Below are 16,047 nucleotides of genomic sequence, written 5' to 3' on the forward strand. Positions count from 1 at the left end.
GATTTCAACCCTTCAAACTCCGCCGGAACACCAACCAACAAACTACCCAGCCCAACTCCGGCAACAATCCCCGCACCAGACTCCTTACCCTCCTCAGAACGACCATCAGATATGCCAAACTCCTTGACCTCTGAACGAGCCACCAATCTCAATTCAACCTTCGGTTTAAGAAGACGAAAGGGTTGCCATGCCAGTGAGCTCCATTCTTCTTCTTTAGTCTTAAAGGTGACCATTTACACACCATCCTCCCAAAACAAAACCCGATTAAAACTCACCCAACCGTTGTATTTCATGGCAGTTTAACCTAAAGACCGAATATGAATGAAATCACATCGACTGAATCACCCAACACCCACTGTAGACCGAACTTACTTACCACCCAACACCCATCGGAGACAACAGCATCGTCAAACGATCACGAAATCACCTAAGTCTCATTGTGGTCGGAGGAAGCATGTAGATGCGTAGAGACGAGAGGTAGCTAGGGATCTCCCTGCGCAGTGACCAATTTCAAAGCAACTTACCTCTATACGGTGGCGACCGAAGGGACGCTAAGGTTCCCAACCGAGAAGCAAATTAAGAATAATTTTTAAGTCTGTAGAAATTGAGTAGTTAAAGCCCAATGGAATTTATGTAAATAATGAATGATAACATTCTTGAAATAAATTGAATCTTCTTTATTTGCTAGGGCACCATCATGTGACATAAAAGAAGGAAAAAAAGGAGCAACCATATAACAAACATGATAGAGAGAGAGAGAGAGAATTTTTGCGACCTCGAGAGAGATTAAGTTCTGGGTTTTGCACCGCTGAAGGACGTTTTCCATCGAATCTAAGTTAGTTGTAGGTCTTCCTTCATCGGTATATTGTGCGTGCTATATGTCTTGGGTATGCACGTCTAGGGTAATGTTAGCTCATGGCCGCATGTCCAAACCATCCTTAACCATCCTATCTTTAAGCATTGTAATTAGGTTAGTAAGTTGTTTTTTATGTCAAGTTGTTTTTCATGCGAGTGACCACTCGCCACTTTTGATATGAAAGCTAGGTATTTTAGAAATTACTCATAATGCACTATAAGGGAGACCCACTAGTCAACTTCTTGACCCATGTGGTGATGTACTCTTTGCAATCAAAGCTTTCTTGCAATGGTCAGTCTCAATGCATTCTTTAATGATGTTCTCAATGTTTTTCCTTTCTCATGATTTATAAAACTATTTTCTTTCAAAAAGTGACTAGAGGTTACATCATATACCAATGTTGTCCGCGACTTTCTATTTTTACACGGCTGACTTGCTCGTCAGATTAAAGCAAGTGCCACACAATCGCCTGTCCCATATACAAAAGTCTGCACTTGTGACAAGTGGTATCAGAGCTTAGTTAGCTCCTTGGGTAGTAAAGACCACAATCAATCATGTTCGCAACTTGTCGAAGTTGCAGTCTGAGCAACTTACTTAGATTGAAGAACAATTTCTATATCTGAGGGAATTGTCCAAAAAGTGAGATATCTCCAAACCCGCCTTGATAGGTCAGAGGAAAAAGTCAAAGAAATTGAAGCACTGAATGGCCGAGTAGATGGGCTACCAATAAAATAATTGATGCGAAGAGTTGATTTGTTGGAACACAAGACTACACGGTCGTGTAGATTGAAGCGTGTCCAGACCCGCCTACGTGGCCAATAAAAGAATCCAAGCTCTGTCGCACACATAGAGGAGTGTGTCGAAGAGCTTGATAGTTTGCATAAGAACATGCTAAAGTTGTTCAACGACCTGACTGACTACTTTAGAGTAACAATAAATGCGATCAAAGCTGAGATGGCAGAAATGAAGACACAAGTAAATTTGGCAATGCGTACAGTAGGGAACCAGACCCCGAACCAGACATGTGTTGTATCGAGCAAGTTTGAGATCCCAGAGCCTAAAGCTTTCAATGGGAACTATGATGTTAAAGAACTTGAGAATTTCATCTTTGACATGAAGTAGTATTTCAAAGCGAGTGGAGCCGTCGCCGAAGAAATAAAGGTGACATTGGCCTCTATACTTCTTGATGATGATGCAAAGTTGTGGTAGAGATCCAACGTAAATGATATTTAGAATGGTCTATCCACCGTCGAAAAATGGAAAGATCTGAAGAAAGAACTAAGGGCCCAATTCTTCCTCGAAAATATCAAGTTCATTGTAAGAAGGAACTTACGAGAACTTAAACACACAAGGACAATCAGGGACTACGTGAAACAATTCTCAGATGTCATATTATACATCAGGGACATGTCTGAAAAGGATAAATTATTCTGCTTTATCGAAGGACTAAAGCCATGGGTGATAACTAAATTATACGAGTCAAAAGTTCAGGATCTTGCTTTCGCACTGACCACAGTAGGGAGAATACTTGACTACAATAGTGAACAAGCTCCCCAAAAGAAACATGCACGAGTGCCGAATTGAGGGAATAAGGTTCTCAAGCTGAACCCCCTGAATAATTTTGTGACTGACAAGAAATTGTAAACCATAGATGCAGGCCTCTCTCGAGGGCTCTATCAAGCAAACCCGAATCAACAAGGGCCCCTCTCTTGCTTTCTGTGCAAAGGCCATCACCGGAGTAGCCGAGCGCCCACACAAGTTTCCTTGACAGCCTTACAAGCCCCAACACAATATAATAGCAAAACAGAGGTCGAAGCTGAAAAGGAAGAAGATGATGGGGAAACTCTTCGAGTGGGAATGTTAAAATTCTTTTCGGCAATCCAAAAGAAGCTTTCTGTCATAAGAACGCTTCAGAAAGAGGACTTATGTTCATTGATTCATTCATAAACTCCAAAGTACTATTGTGGACTTAGGAGCAACCCATAATTTCATTTCGGAGCCGAAAGTCCAACGTCTAAGATTGAAGGTCAAAAGGGACACAAACAAGATGAGAACTGTTAACTCTGAAGCCTTTCTCGTTGGGGGGATCTCAAAAAGAGTATCCTTGAAAATGGGGAAATGGAATGGAAATGTTGATTTTGTTTTTGTGCGTATGGATGACTTTGACGTTGTGCTTGGAATGGAGTTCCTTTTGGAGGATAAAGTCATCCCCATGCCTTTGACCATTTGCCTGATCATTACAAGAAGTAACCCCACGGTGGTCTGAGCCAACATCAAACAACCTAGTGTAATGAGAATGATCTCTGCTTATAGATAAAGAAAGGGCAGAGTAGAGAAGAGCCTACCTTTATGACTATTCCGGTTATTGATGAGACTATGGTGAAAGAACCTGCTCCTTTGAAAATCACTGGAAGTTCTGAAAGCTTATGCCGCTGTCATGTCAAGAAGCTTGTCAAAGACTTTACCTCCCAAATGGAAGATCGATCATGAGATTAAACTGGTGTCGGTAGCCAAACCGCCGGCGAAAAATGCTTACCGGATGGCTCCTCCAAAACTCACTGAACTCAGGAAAGAACTATATGGGCTACTGAACGCAAGCTTCATCCAACCGGTGAAAACACCCTATGAGGCATCGGTTCTATTTCAGAAGAAGAAGAATGGAACATTACAACTGTGTATTGATTACAGGGCTTTGAAAATTGTCATGCTTCGCAACAAGTACCCTCTATCAATTATAGTTAATTTGTTTCATCAGTTGAATAGGGCTCGATACTTTACGAAGCTTGCCCTTTGATCGGGTTATTATCAAGTTCACATAACAGAAGGTGACAAATTGAAGACCACTTCGTGACAAGATATGAAGCTTTTGAATTTCTTGTGATGCCTTTTGGTTTGACGAATGCTTCTTCGAGATTTTGTACCATGATAAACCGAATATTTTACGAGTATCTTGATCAGTTGGTGGTGGTTTATCTAGATGACATAGTCGTTTACAGTCCTACCTTGGAAGAACACCACGTTAACCTCTTATTAGTCTTTGATATGTTACGACAGAATCAGTTGTATGTCAAGAAGGAGAAATGTGCTTTCACTCAACAACGAATAAAGTTCTTGGGATGCATAATTTAATATGGAAATATTAAAATGGATTGCAAGAAGTTACAGGCCATATGGGAGTGGCGAGCCCTCACCTCTTTGACCGAGTTACTTTCCTTCTTGAGATTGGCTTACTATTATCGCCGATTCATCAAAGAGTTTTCAAGAAGAGCTGCCCCACTGACTGAGTTATTGAAGAAAGGCATAGTTTGGTGGTCGATAGAATGTCAGAACACCTTTGAAGAGTTAAAGACAACCATGACAAATGGTCCTATCCTTGGTCTAGTTGACGTGTCGAAGTCGTTTGAGGTAAAGAAAAATGCATTAGAGTACGCCCTTGAGGGTGTCCTCATGTAGGAAGGCCATTATGTGGCTTATAAAAGTCGAAAACTGAATAACGTCGAAAGGAGGTATATAGTCTATGAGAAGGAAATGCTGGTCGTGGTCCATTTTCTGAGGACTTGGAGACAGTATCTATTAGGGTCCTCCTTTGTAGTGAAGATCGATAACAATGCCATCTGTCACTTCTTTGAACAGTCCAAGTTGACTTCTAAACAGGCATGGTGGTAAAATTTCTTGGTTGAATCCGATTTTAAGTTTGAACCAAAAAAAAAAAAATGAATGAGTAACCAGGCAGTCAACGCTTTGAGTCGAAAGGGTGAGCATGTGGGCCTGTGCATGTTAGCCCACATTCATGCAAGTAAGGTTGATGGATCAATGCGGGACATCAACAAAGAGTTCTTATAGAAGGACTCCTCTGCTCAAGCTATCATCGCTTTAGCTAAAGCTGGTAAAACTAGGCAGTTCTAGGTTGAAGGAGATTTGTTGTTGACAAAAGGGAATATATTGTACATTCTCAGAGCGAAGAACTTAAGCAAGAAGATGTTATAAGAGTGCTACGATACCTTGTGGGCCGATCACTTGGGCTGACAGTGGACCTATGCATTATTGAAGAAGGGCTATTTTTTGCCCAATATGAGAGACAATGTCATGCAGTATACCAAGACTTGTCTTATCTTCAACAAGACAAGGTCGAGAAAGTGAAAATCGTTAGGCTCTTGGAGCCCTTGCCTGACCAACCAGACCTTAAGAAAGTGTATCCATGGATTTTATTACCCATCTTCCAAAGGTGGGCGATCATGGGGCCATCTTGGTTATATTGATAGGTTTTCAAAATATGCAACCTTTGTACCTGTGTCGAAACACTGTTCTACTGAGCTGACAGCCTAATTGTTCTTTAGACATATAGAAAGTTGTGGGATGATCCAACGAGTATTGTTAGCGACATAGATGGTAGATTCATTAGCACGTTTTGGATCGAGCTGTTTGTATTTATGGGGACAAGTTTTAATATATCCTCAAGTTACCATCTCCAAACTGATGGCCAAATAGAGAGATTCAATTGCTTGCTGGAGGAATATTTACGCCACTTCATCGATACTTGCCAAAAGAATTGGGTCCAGTTACTTGACATAGCCCAATTTTGTTTCAATCGTCAAACAAGCTCGCCAACAGGAAAGAGTCCCTTTGAAGTTGTAAGTGGGAGGAAAAATTTGTTACCTCATATTGTTGACCAAACGTATGCATGAAAAAATCCTCAAGCCCACAATGTTATCAAAGTGTGGAAGCAGACTACTGACATCACTCGAGCATGCTTGGAGAAAACCTCCAAACATATGAAAAAGTGGGTTGATAAGAAGTATCACCCTCTATAGTTTGGAGCAGAGGACTAGGTCCTCATAAAGTTAAGATCAGGACATATTTGATTTCAAAGCTGCATGACCAGCGTCTTGTTAGAAACTATGAAGGTCTAGTGGAAATTCTCAAAACGATTGGGAATACTTCATATAGAGGGGAATTACCTGCATGGATGAAAACTCACTAGTACTTCATGTAAGCAACTAAAAGCCTTATCATCCTGATCTTAAAGATGATCATTTCAATGAGACCGTCCGACCGAGTATTAATGTGAAGCAGAAGGAAGAGAAGGAAGTAAAAGAAATTTTTGTTGACAAAGTGAGAAAAGCCAGAAGATCCACTCAGAGAGTCCAAAAATATCTAGTAAGTAGAAGAACCTCCACGTGGAAGAAACAAGTTGGGAACGTGTCAAAGATTTAGAAGCTTGGAATCAGAAGATCGTTGAGTTCAAGCTATGCCAAGCAACAGGGACATCAACTGCCTAAGTGGGGCAGAATGTCTTGGGCATGCCCGTCCAAGGTAATGTTAGCCCATGGCCGCATGTCCAAACCATCCTCAACAATCCTATTTTTTAGTCTTGTAATTATGTTAGTAAGTTCTTTTTTATTTGAAGTTATTTTTCATGCGAGTGACCGCTCGCTACTTTTGATATGCGAGCTAGGCATTTTAGAAATTGCTCAAAATGCACTATAGTGGAGACCCACTAGTTAACTCCCTGACTGATATATTGATGTACTTTTTGCAATCAAACTTTATTGACTCTGTCAGTCTTCAATGCATTCTTTAATGATTTTTTTCAATGCTTTTCCTCTCTCATTTTTTATAAAACTATTTTCTCTCAAAACGTGATTGGAGGCTACATCATATACCGACGCTATCTGCAACTTTCGATTTTTACACAACTGACTTGCTCATCGAATTAGAGCAAATGTCGCACAATCGCCTATCGCATATATGAAAGTTTGTGATTGTGACACTATAGGTGTAATTTCCAAGCATGGGTAGTCTCGTTCGACGTGTCATTCGGCAATGGGTCTTCGTAGTTGGAGAACTCGGTTCAAAGGTAGTTTTTCTGGTGTGATTTGCATAGTGTTTTTCCAGTCACGTGGGTTCCCATACATGAGTTTTTTTTTTTCAGGCAATGGGTCTCGATTTTAGAGGCTATTTAAAATGTGTGGGTCTCTCGGTATCAGTGGATGTTTTGCCGACGGTGAAGTTAGGTTTGGTGAAAGGATTGCTTTAGTTATTGGTCTCGATCAAGAGGCAGTAAAATCGTGGTTTCATTCATAAATTACAAATTGTTGATTCTTGCATTGTAAACTATTGCTCGTAATAAATCATTCCAAATTGGTTCTCAAGGTGGATATAAACTAAACCGGTCGACCACTGTATTATTTTTTTTTTATCGCGTTTGATTTATCTGCTGATTGTTGTGTTTTGTATGGACATTTTAGATTTGGATTTAATTTTACGATTTATGTCTACACCCATCATATGTGTGTGACTTAGGGAATTATACAACATAAGAATCTAGATATCTTAAAGAAATACCAACGATAAACATTTCAAAACTCTCTATGATATATTGTAGCTTCTAACTATTAGGACTATTAAGTTCTTAGTCTTGGATTGACACAAAACTTATTCAAACACCTTTCGGTTTGGATCCAAGTTATTTGTTTTGATGAGTTTTTGGTGTTAAGAATTAATTTCAGATATCCTTTCAAACTTTTTCTAAATGGCTGTAAATGATTTTATAACTATTGTGAACTCTTTGTTTGTAGTTTGAGACTGATTCAGAGTATTTTGAGCTCTTTTTAAGTGGTTGTTGGGTTACCAACAAAACTTATTGCAAGGTACTTGTGGTAACATTTGTTTTATACATACATATATACATATATACTCATATATATATATATATATATATTTACTGACTCTTAAGTTTAGATAAGTTGGTTGAATTTTTGTTATACGGATAGTTTAGTATGTATGGGTTTAAAATAGGAGATACGATGTCAATTTTTGTGAGGTTAGGTATTATATGATCTGATTTTTAGATACTAAATATTTGTAGAAACGTTATTTTACTGGTTGATTATTGAAAATTACTCGGTTGATTTGTTGGATAGTAAGTTTATTATTTATGTTACATGTTTCAATAATATTGGTCTGATGATATGAATTTAGATATGTGCTATTGAAATTTTGGAGTTGTGTATAGTTGGTAGATTGCAAGATATTGGTGGGTTTGTAGAAGTTGAGAGAAGTTATGTGAAGTTGTTTTTTTGTAGGAGTTGTTTGAAGTTGTTGGTTTGTAGTTGTGTCGCAAACTTTATGTAAGTGATTTGATGTATTTTGTTTGGATCAATTACATGTTGCATATGAGAGGTCACAATGACCCAATTTTTTTAAAAAAAATCGGTGTAATTGACGGATAAAAAATGTTAATAAAAGTATGTAGTTGATGCTTAAAAATTGTTAAATAAAAACATTTCTTGACATGCAAAACACATTAATAAAAACGGTTTTCTTGACGTTCTTAAAAATAGTTGATGGACCAAAAATGTCAATATTACCTTACTTTGATATTTGAAGCATATCAATAAAAGTGTTTTTCTGGACTTTTTTTCCTAGTTGATGGCAAAAAAGTCAAAATACCTTTTTTGATGGCCAAAAAACGTCAAGAGAGGACTTCTAGTGACTTTATTTTATCAACCAGTTTTCTTGAGGACCATGCTTTCTTGATGTTGGCTTTCTTGACATCTTTTGGCGATCAAAATAGACCTTGGTGACAAAGGCCAAATTGGTAGTAGTGCATAATTGACATGATCTTCTTTTGTTAGATATCAAAGGTTTGATCCGTTGTCCTGTAGTTGTTGACCAAATCTGTTTATATATATATATCATAAGATAAATCACTACAACAAAACTGAGATTTCGAAATTTAAAAATTATCACAACTAAAATTCATGGTAGTTATTTTTAGTCATTAAATCGTCTATGAAGATATGAGTCTCAATGATAGTTTTGAAAAATATCATAATTGAACTTTTAAAAAAAACAAATCATTGTGTCAATAATAAATAATTATTGAAAATTATAAATGGTTATTGTCAAGTTTACTACGATAAATTATCATTGTCATCAGTGGTCTCCTTGTACATAATTATTATAATTTTTATATTATTTTTAAAATTTTATATATAATCCCATAATTGGGAATCTTGAATTCCATTCCAAGGCTAGGTGGCAAAATATTTATTTATGTTTATAGTTGTAAATTTGCATGTTAGTGGGAGTGGTGTACATATGGATAATTATACAAAACCATAAAATACTATACAAAATATTTCAACATAATTTGGAATCTTCAATTCAATTTCAATGATTGGTGAAAATTATTAATATAAATGTTGTTTCTTATTGGATACTTACATGTTAGTGGGAGTGGTGTAGTACATATGGAGTATTATATTGCAAAAGAGTATGATATTGCAATAGAGTTTAAACACACATATATTATTTATAAGACATGTGAAACATCTCTTTATCTTTAACCAACTTTTATCAAATTTATCTTATAGATTTACTCTATTATACGCTTATTTAATTGCCCATTCATTCACTACTTATATACCTTTCCATTTTTCATTCCAAATTATTGAATAGCATTTGTTCAATATAATAGAAAGTATAAATAGAAGCACATCATTCATTTTAGTAACGTTGTTAATGAATCTTTAAGAACTACATTTATGAGAATTCACATTTAAATCTACATATAAGCATATTTAGGAGATTAAATAAATACCACTTTTAATTTTTAATCATTTGACATAACCCATTTCATATGTTATTCTAATTTTATGTTGGATATTTGGAAATTTTGTTTTTAGACTTCTTTTCTGGATTGTGTAATTTCAAATAGTAAAAATTTTTAAAACAATATTTGAATTGAAAATTTTAAAGATCATAATTGTTGAATGAGAAATTTCGACGTATCACAAGTTGTCACATCATCAACGAAAGTCCGAGCCTATTGTAAAAATTATAAGTTGGATTGGGTCGAGTAATTAAAATCTCTCGGACCCAACCCAGTTCAAGCCCATGATGAAGTTTTGAGCTAAATTAAAGATTAAGCGCAAGCCCAATTTAGGCTCAATAAAGCAATTGTGCCCAAGCCCAAGTAAAGCCCATGAGAAACTTGAGGCCTTACCTCTTCATTTGGGGGAGGTTGGAAGAATTGAAGGCCAAAACTCTCTGAAGATCTAAAGTTCTGAAGCTCCGAGGATCTTAAGAACACAACTCCTCCAAAGCTCTGAAGACAGAAGATATATTAAAGTTTTGATGATCAGAAGACATATTAAAGCTATGGAGGTTTAAGCTCCCAAGATCTAAGACTTAAGCTCTCAAGATCCAAACACTTAAGCTCCTAATTTTTATAAAACCAACGCTCTCAAGCTCTCAAGTGTTGAAGACTGAAGCTTCTCAAATTTCAAAGACTGAAGTTCTCAAATTCTGAAGATCTGAACTATCTGAACTATTTGAAATAACAAACTGACCGGATCTTCACAACCTACAAGCTGAAGATTCAATCTCCTCAAACCCAAGGGCCAAGTCCATGCCCGCCTGTGAACTCTATAAATAGAGAAGCTCTCCTCATTTGGAGGGGTAAAAAATTTTACACCTTAGAGGATCTAGAGAGAATTCTCCCAATAATCAGAAACTCCCTAATTCCTGAAGCTGCTCGCACTCAAAAACTGAAGTCCTTTGAAGATACAAGCATCCTTCCAAGACTCTGAGCTCAAAAGCATCCACACGCTCCACTATCAAGCGCACACATTCAATCGAGAGAGATTCATAGGATCAAATACTAGAGATCGAACCACATCGTATCAAATCAATATAAATATCAATACCAACTCAAGTTCAACTCCACGAAACCAGTTTCTTTGGAAGCCTTGTGCAAACAATAATCATCCAAGAAGTTCATCAAGCCCAAAGGTCGATCATTCAAGAAGATCAACAAGTCCAAAGACCGATCATCCAAGAAGATCAACAAGTTCAAAAATCAATCATCTAAGAAGGTCAACTAGCCTAAAGGCCAATCATCCAAGAAGATCAACAAGTTTAAATACTAAAGTTTATTTTGAATGCATGAAAGAATTATTATATTAGAAATTGTATGTGCTATATTGAAATCAATACAAATACAAAGTTCAAATTCAATGAATTAAGTTTTTTCGAAAACCTCGTGCGAAATAATAATCAATTCAAAATGATAAAGAAAAATTGCAATGAGTGGCAAATTAAATTAATAAAATTGCAAGCATGACTTGAACTTTTTGATTTTGCAGACATAGCAAAATATTTAAATTCTATTTTTTGTTTTCTTCATATTCCAATTTTGTCCTGTTTTCTAACACCTCTCTTCCTATTTTTTCCAACGCCTTTCTTATTGATTTTTTTCTCCTATATTTTCTCCCAGCTAATGAAATTAGGAAACTTCCAAGGTCATTGTTTGGAGAGAGAGAGAATTATCTTCTTTCTTCTTCCTTGATCACCACTTTTTTTTTCTCCTTTTTAACATCATCATGTATGTGTGTGTGTTTATATATATATATATATATTGCATTTTTATCTGCATGCTAACTTTTCATCTTCATCATATTTTGTATTTTATTTTTGGTGGATTCATTTTTTTATTTGTATTTTTTTTTGTACAATTATAAGAGATTTTTATGTTTCCTTTTAATATTCTTTTGTTCCCCTGCGTGAGTTTTTATGATTTCGGTTCTGAGGAATTGTACTTTTTTTTTCCAAGTTTTAATGGTATTTCATATATATAACTATATACCAAATTTAAATTTAAATTAAGTTTTAATCGTTCTATTTACTTTACAATTGGTATATCAACAATATATTTAACAACAATGAACACTCCATCGGTAACTTATTTTGAAACATATCATGCATGTTTCATTTTATAAGCATGGTGTTCCAAGTGTACCAACAATATATATATATTAGATATAAAATATTAGTGTATTAGATATCAATCAGTAAATATTTGAAGCAAGACATGAGTGTATCAATAGTATATCTAACGACTATCAACATTCCAAGTGTATCAACAATATATCTAAGGACAATCAACATTTAATCAATAACTTATAGTTTGAAGTAAAACATGATTGTTTCATTTTATAACCATGAAATTTCAAGTGTATAGCCGTATATCATATATAAAACATGAGTGTATCAACAATAAATTAGTAAAGTATATTAGTAAAATGTATTAACATAACAAAAGAGTGCATCATTAATTACCAAGTTTATCAGTAGTATATCAGTCAAGTATATCAAGTTTATCTGCAATATAAACAAGTGAATGATTGAAAAGTTTATAAGCACATATTTTATCAATCAAGTACATTATCTTCAAGTATATCAAGTATATCAGTCAAGTGTATCAAGTTTATCAGCAATATAAACGAGTACATGATTTACAAGTATATCTCAGTCAAATGCATCATTATCAAATATATCAAGTATATATCAGTAGTGTATCAAGTTTATTAAGTATATATCAGTAATGAGAGCATTTGTGACATTTTACATCTCTTACATGTGGGTTTGACTATGTTTTTGCCATTTTTGCAAATAACAAATATGTTGGCTATGGACCTAATTAATATATTGTATTTTGTCTTTTTTGCAAATGCCTCAAAGATGCAAACATTGAAAATATATAATTCTTCGCGTGATAAATTTATTTTACTTTTTAAATTGATATATGCATAACTATATTACAAATTATATCATATGGTACAATAATAATTATACAAAATTTATAACAGAAAATGTTCATAAATAAAGTACCACGTACTTTGGTTCGACACATCTTTTCAGCTTTTTTTGTTGCTTGTGTATGGGAAGATATCATCATCGCAACCTCTATTTTACATCGGACATAATTAGCATGTTTTTGTGTAATATCTTGCATAGTCGAATGGTTTGTTAGGGTTAAAAAATATTATTTTCTCTTATTTCTCTTAGGAGGAAAGAGTTCCTTAAATAGAAGAAATACCCAATTACAAATAAGAAAAGAATAAAAAACAACAAATATAATACAATAAATACAATAGAGAATTTCACAATAAAGGAAATAATCAACCCTCACTCTCAAGTTGGTTTGAAGATATCATTCATGGCTAGCTTGTCAATCAACTTGTTGAATTGCCACTTTGGAAGACCTTTAGTTAACACATCTGAAATTTGCTCTGTTGTCGGAATAAAGGGAATGCATATTATTCATGTATCAATTTTCTCCTTTATTAAGCATTTATCAACTTCAATATGTTTTGTCCTATCATAAAGGATTGGATTGTGGGCAATGAAAATTGCTGACGCGTTATCACAATAAATGTGTATGGACATTGTCTAAGAGAAATTCAATTCTTCCAATAGTCTTCTTATCCATATGCCCTCACAAATACCATGGACTAATGCCCTAAATTCTGCTTCAGCACTACTTCTATCAACCACACATTGTTTTTTACTTCACCAAGTAACTAGATTTTTTCCAACAAAAGAGCAATAACCTGAAGTGAATCTTCTATCAGTCGTGCTACCTACTTAATCAGCATTAGTGTAAACTTCAATATGTAGGTGGTCAGGCTTCTTGAATAATATACCTTTTCCTGAAATATGTTTCCAATATCTCAAGATTCTATAAACTACTTCAAAGTGAACTCACTCGAGAGCATGCATGATCTGACTTACCACACTAACTGCAAAAGCAATGTCAGGACATGTATAAGAGAGGTATATGAGTCTTCCCACAAGTCTCTGGTACTTATCTTTTTCTTTTACCTCTTTTTCAGTTACAGCTACCAATTTTAAATTTTCCTCAATGAGATTTTCTGCTATCTTGCAACCAAGTAAGCCTGTCTCATTCAGTAGGTCAAGAATATACTTCCTCTGGTTGACAAGAATGCCACTTTTAGACCTGACAAACCCCATGCCTAGGAAATACTTTAAGGTTCCCAGGTCCTTGATTTAAAAATTATTAGTAAGGTTTTTCTTCATGATATTATCATTAAGAATGATATCATCAACATACACTATCAAAACAACCAACTTACCACTTCCAATATGTTTATAGAATATAGTATGATCAGCTTAACTTTGACTGAATCCATAGCCTGTGATGGCTTTCCAAACCGCTCAAACCATACTCTGGGAGATTGTTTAAGCCCGTATAATGATGTCTTTAACTTTCACACTTTGTTAATCTTGAGATCCACCTCAAAACTAGGTGGCAAGTTCATAAAAACCTCTTCTTCAAGCACCCCATTGAGAAACACATTTTTAATATGAAGTTGATAAAGATGCCAATCAAAATTAATTGCAATAGACAATAGGATTCTAATAGAATTAACTTTAGCTACTGGAGCAACTATTTCTTAATAATCAATGCCGTAGGTCTGAGTGAACCCCTTGGCGACCAGTCTGGCCTTGTACTTTTCAATACTACCATCAACTTTACATTTTATAGTGAACACTCATTTTCATCCCACTATTTTCTTATCTTTTGGTAGTTGGATTATGTATCCTATACAATTTTGTTTCAACGCATTAATCCATGCTAGTTTTCAATTTACATCATTTAGAGCTTCCTGTATATTCCTTGGAACACATAGGTTGGTTATTTTGGATGTGAAGGCTTTATGACAATCAGACAATTTATGATAAGAAAGATATTTTGCAATGGGATATTTAATGCATTTACGAGTATCTTTCCTATAGGCAATTGAAATATTAAGATCAAAGACATCAGGTAAAGGATTAGAAGGAGATGAAGAACTTGGAGAAATAGGAGTAGAGTGTCTAATACCTAGATTTTCAAGATCATTTATCGAAGTATTTGATTGGTCTTGTGATAAGTCAACTGTCTGATCTCGAACTCTTTGAGTCAAATTTCTTCTAGTATAAATTCCCTCCAATCCTCATGATTTTTGGAAATGCGATCAAGTATACTCTTAGCCACCTCATATGTTTTGTCGAGCAGACCACCAGCGGCTACCGCATTGGCAGCGAGGCAGCGGTCTGCGAAGAGGGATTCAATCCTTAGTAGAAAATCTCCATTTATAGGCAGTCTGGTAAGCCATTGTGTGGACAGTCTCTTACCAACCGCTTGAACCTCGCCCAGGCATCGCTGAGCGATTCATTATCTTCTTGTTCAAAATTTGTTATTAATTTTCTTCTCCTAGCGTTCTCAGTTGGTGGAAAATACTTCTTCATAAACTTTTCCACTACCTATTCCCACGAATTTATCTCTCTCAGTTCGAGAGAGTATGCCCAATTCCTCGCCTGATCACACAAAGAAAAGGGAAATAGAGTTAGTCGAACTTCCTCGGTTGAGATATTTGGGAACAAAAAAGTGTTGTAGATTTCTATGAAGCTTCGAAGGTGGGCGTGCGAGTCTTCGCCACGCCTTCCTCCAAATTGCCCAGCAGCTTGGATCATCTAAGACATTACCAGCTTGATTTCAAACCTGGATCCATCTAACGCCGGACTCATGATTCCTGGAGAGAAATCGTAGAGGTTAGGTAACGCACAGTTCTGGATGGGTCTATTGTAGTTATTCACTAGAAGGATGGGGTTGGCCATTATATTATTCTCGTTAGCGGCCCTTGCGTTCAGTGGCTCCGCCATTCTTGGTGTTTCTTCTTATTTTTGTTGGCAGTCTCTTAATATTCTTCTAAAAGTCCTCTCAATCTTCGAGTCATAATTCGCCAAAGAATGAGAGTCCTGTAAAGAAATAAAAAAAATTACAGTTAACATACTATTTTGCTGAAGTCCCTAGCAACGGTGCCGAAAACCTGATGCGTTATTTTATTAAGTGGAAATATGGATGATATGTGTTGATGGAATTGCGCTGTGCACTTAAGTTTCCCTAGTGGAATTCAAGTGTAAATTTCTCTGAGTTTTTTGGTAAGTCCAGTGTCGAATACAGGGACTTGTGAAAATAGATTGCGTTGATAATTTTTTATGAAAACTTTGCGGTAACCGGAAAAATAAATAAAGTGTTTGGTTGTAGATTGCGTTGATTAAAAAGAAATAAATAAATGTGGAGGATTTGAGAAACAAAAGTTGCATTGATAGATGCAATGAGTATGCGATGAACGGGTTGAGAAGATCTTTAGCTAACGTTACTTGGGAATGTGTCAGACCATGCAATCATGTTACTACCATGTATAAGTCATTTTCCAATGTTAATGCGATGCTCCTAAATCTAGGACGCATGTGTTGCATGCAAAATGTCCATAGAGCTTATTTCTAAGTCTCTACTTTTGTCCTATGCGATGATACAAAATGCATGAAAGCAAGGT

The 16,047-nt window shown here is 35.7% G+C and overlaps 1 non-coding gene across 1 annotated transcript; it reads left to right on the forward strand.

The window, feature by feature from the left end:
- Positions 1–14,816: 14,816 nt before the first annotated feature.
- Positions 14,817–14,923, forward strand: LOC120068609. The gene has a single exon (XR_005479247.1). It is a non-coding gene; the product is annotated as a small nucleolar RNA R71 (small nucleolar RNA).
- The last annotated feature ends 1,124 nt before the right edge of the window (positions 14,924–16,047 follow it).

The sequence above is a fragment of the Benincasa hispida genome, chromosome 12 (genome assembly GCF_009727055.1).
Source record: "Benincasa hispida cultivar B227 chromosome 12, ASM972705v1, whole genome shotgun sequence".
Taxonomy (NCBI): Eukaryota; Viridiplantae; Streptophyta; class Magnoliopsida; order Cucurbitales; family Cucurbitaceae; genus Benincasa; species Benincasa hispida.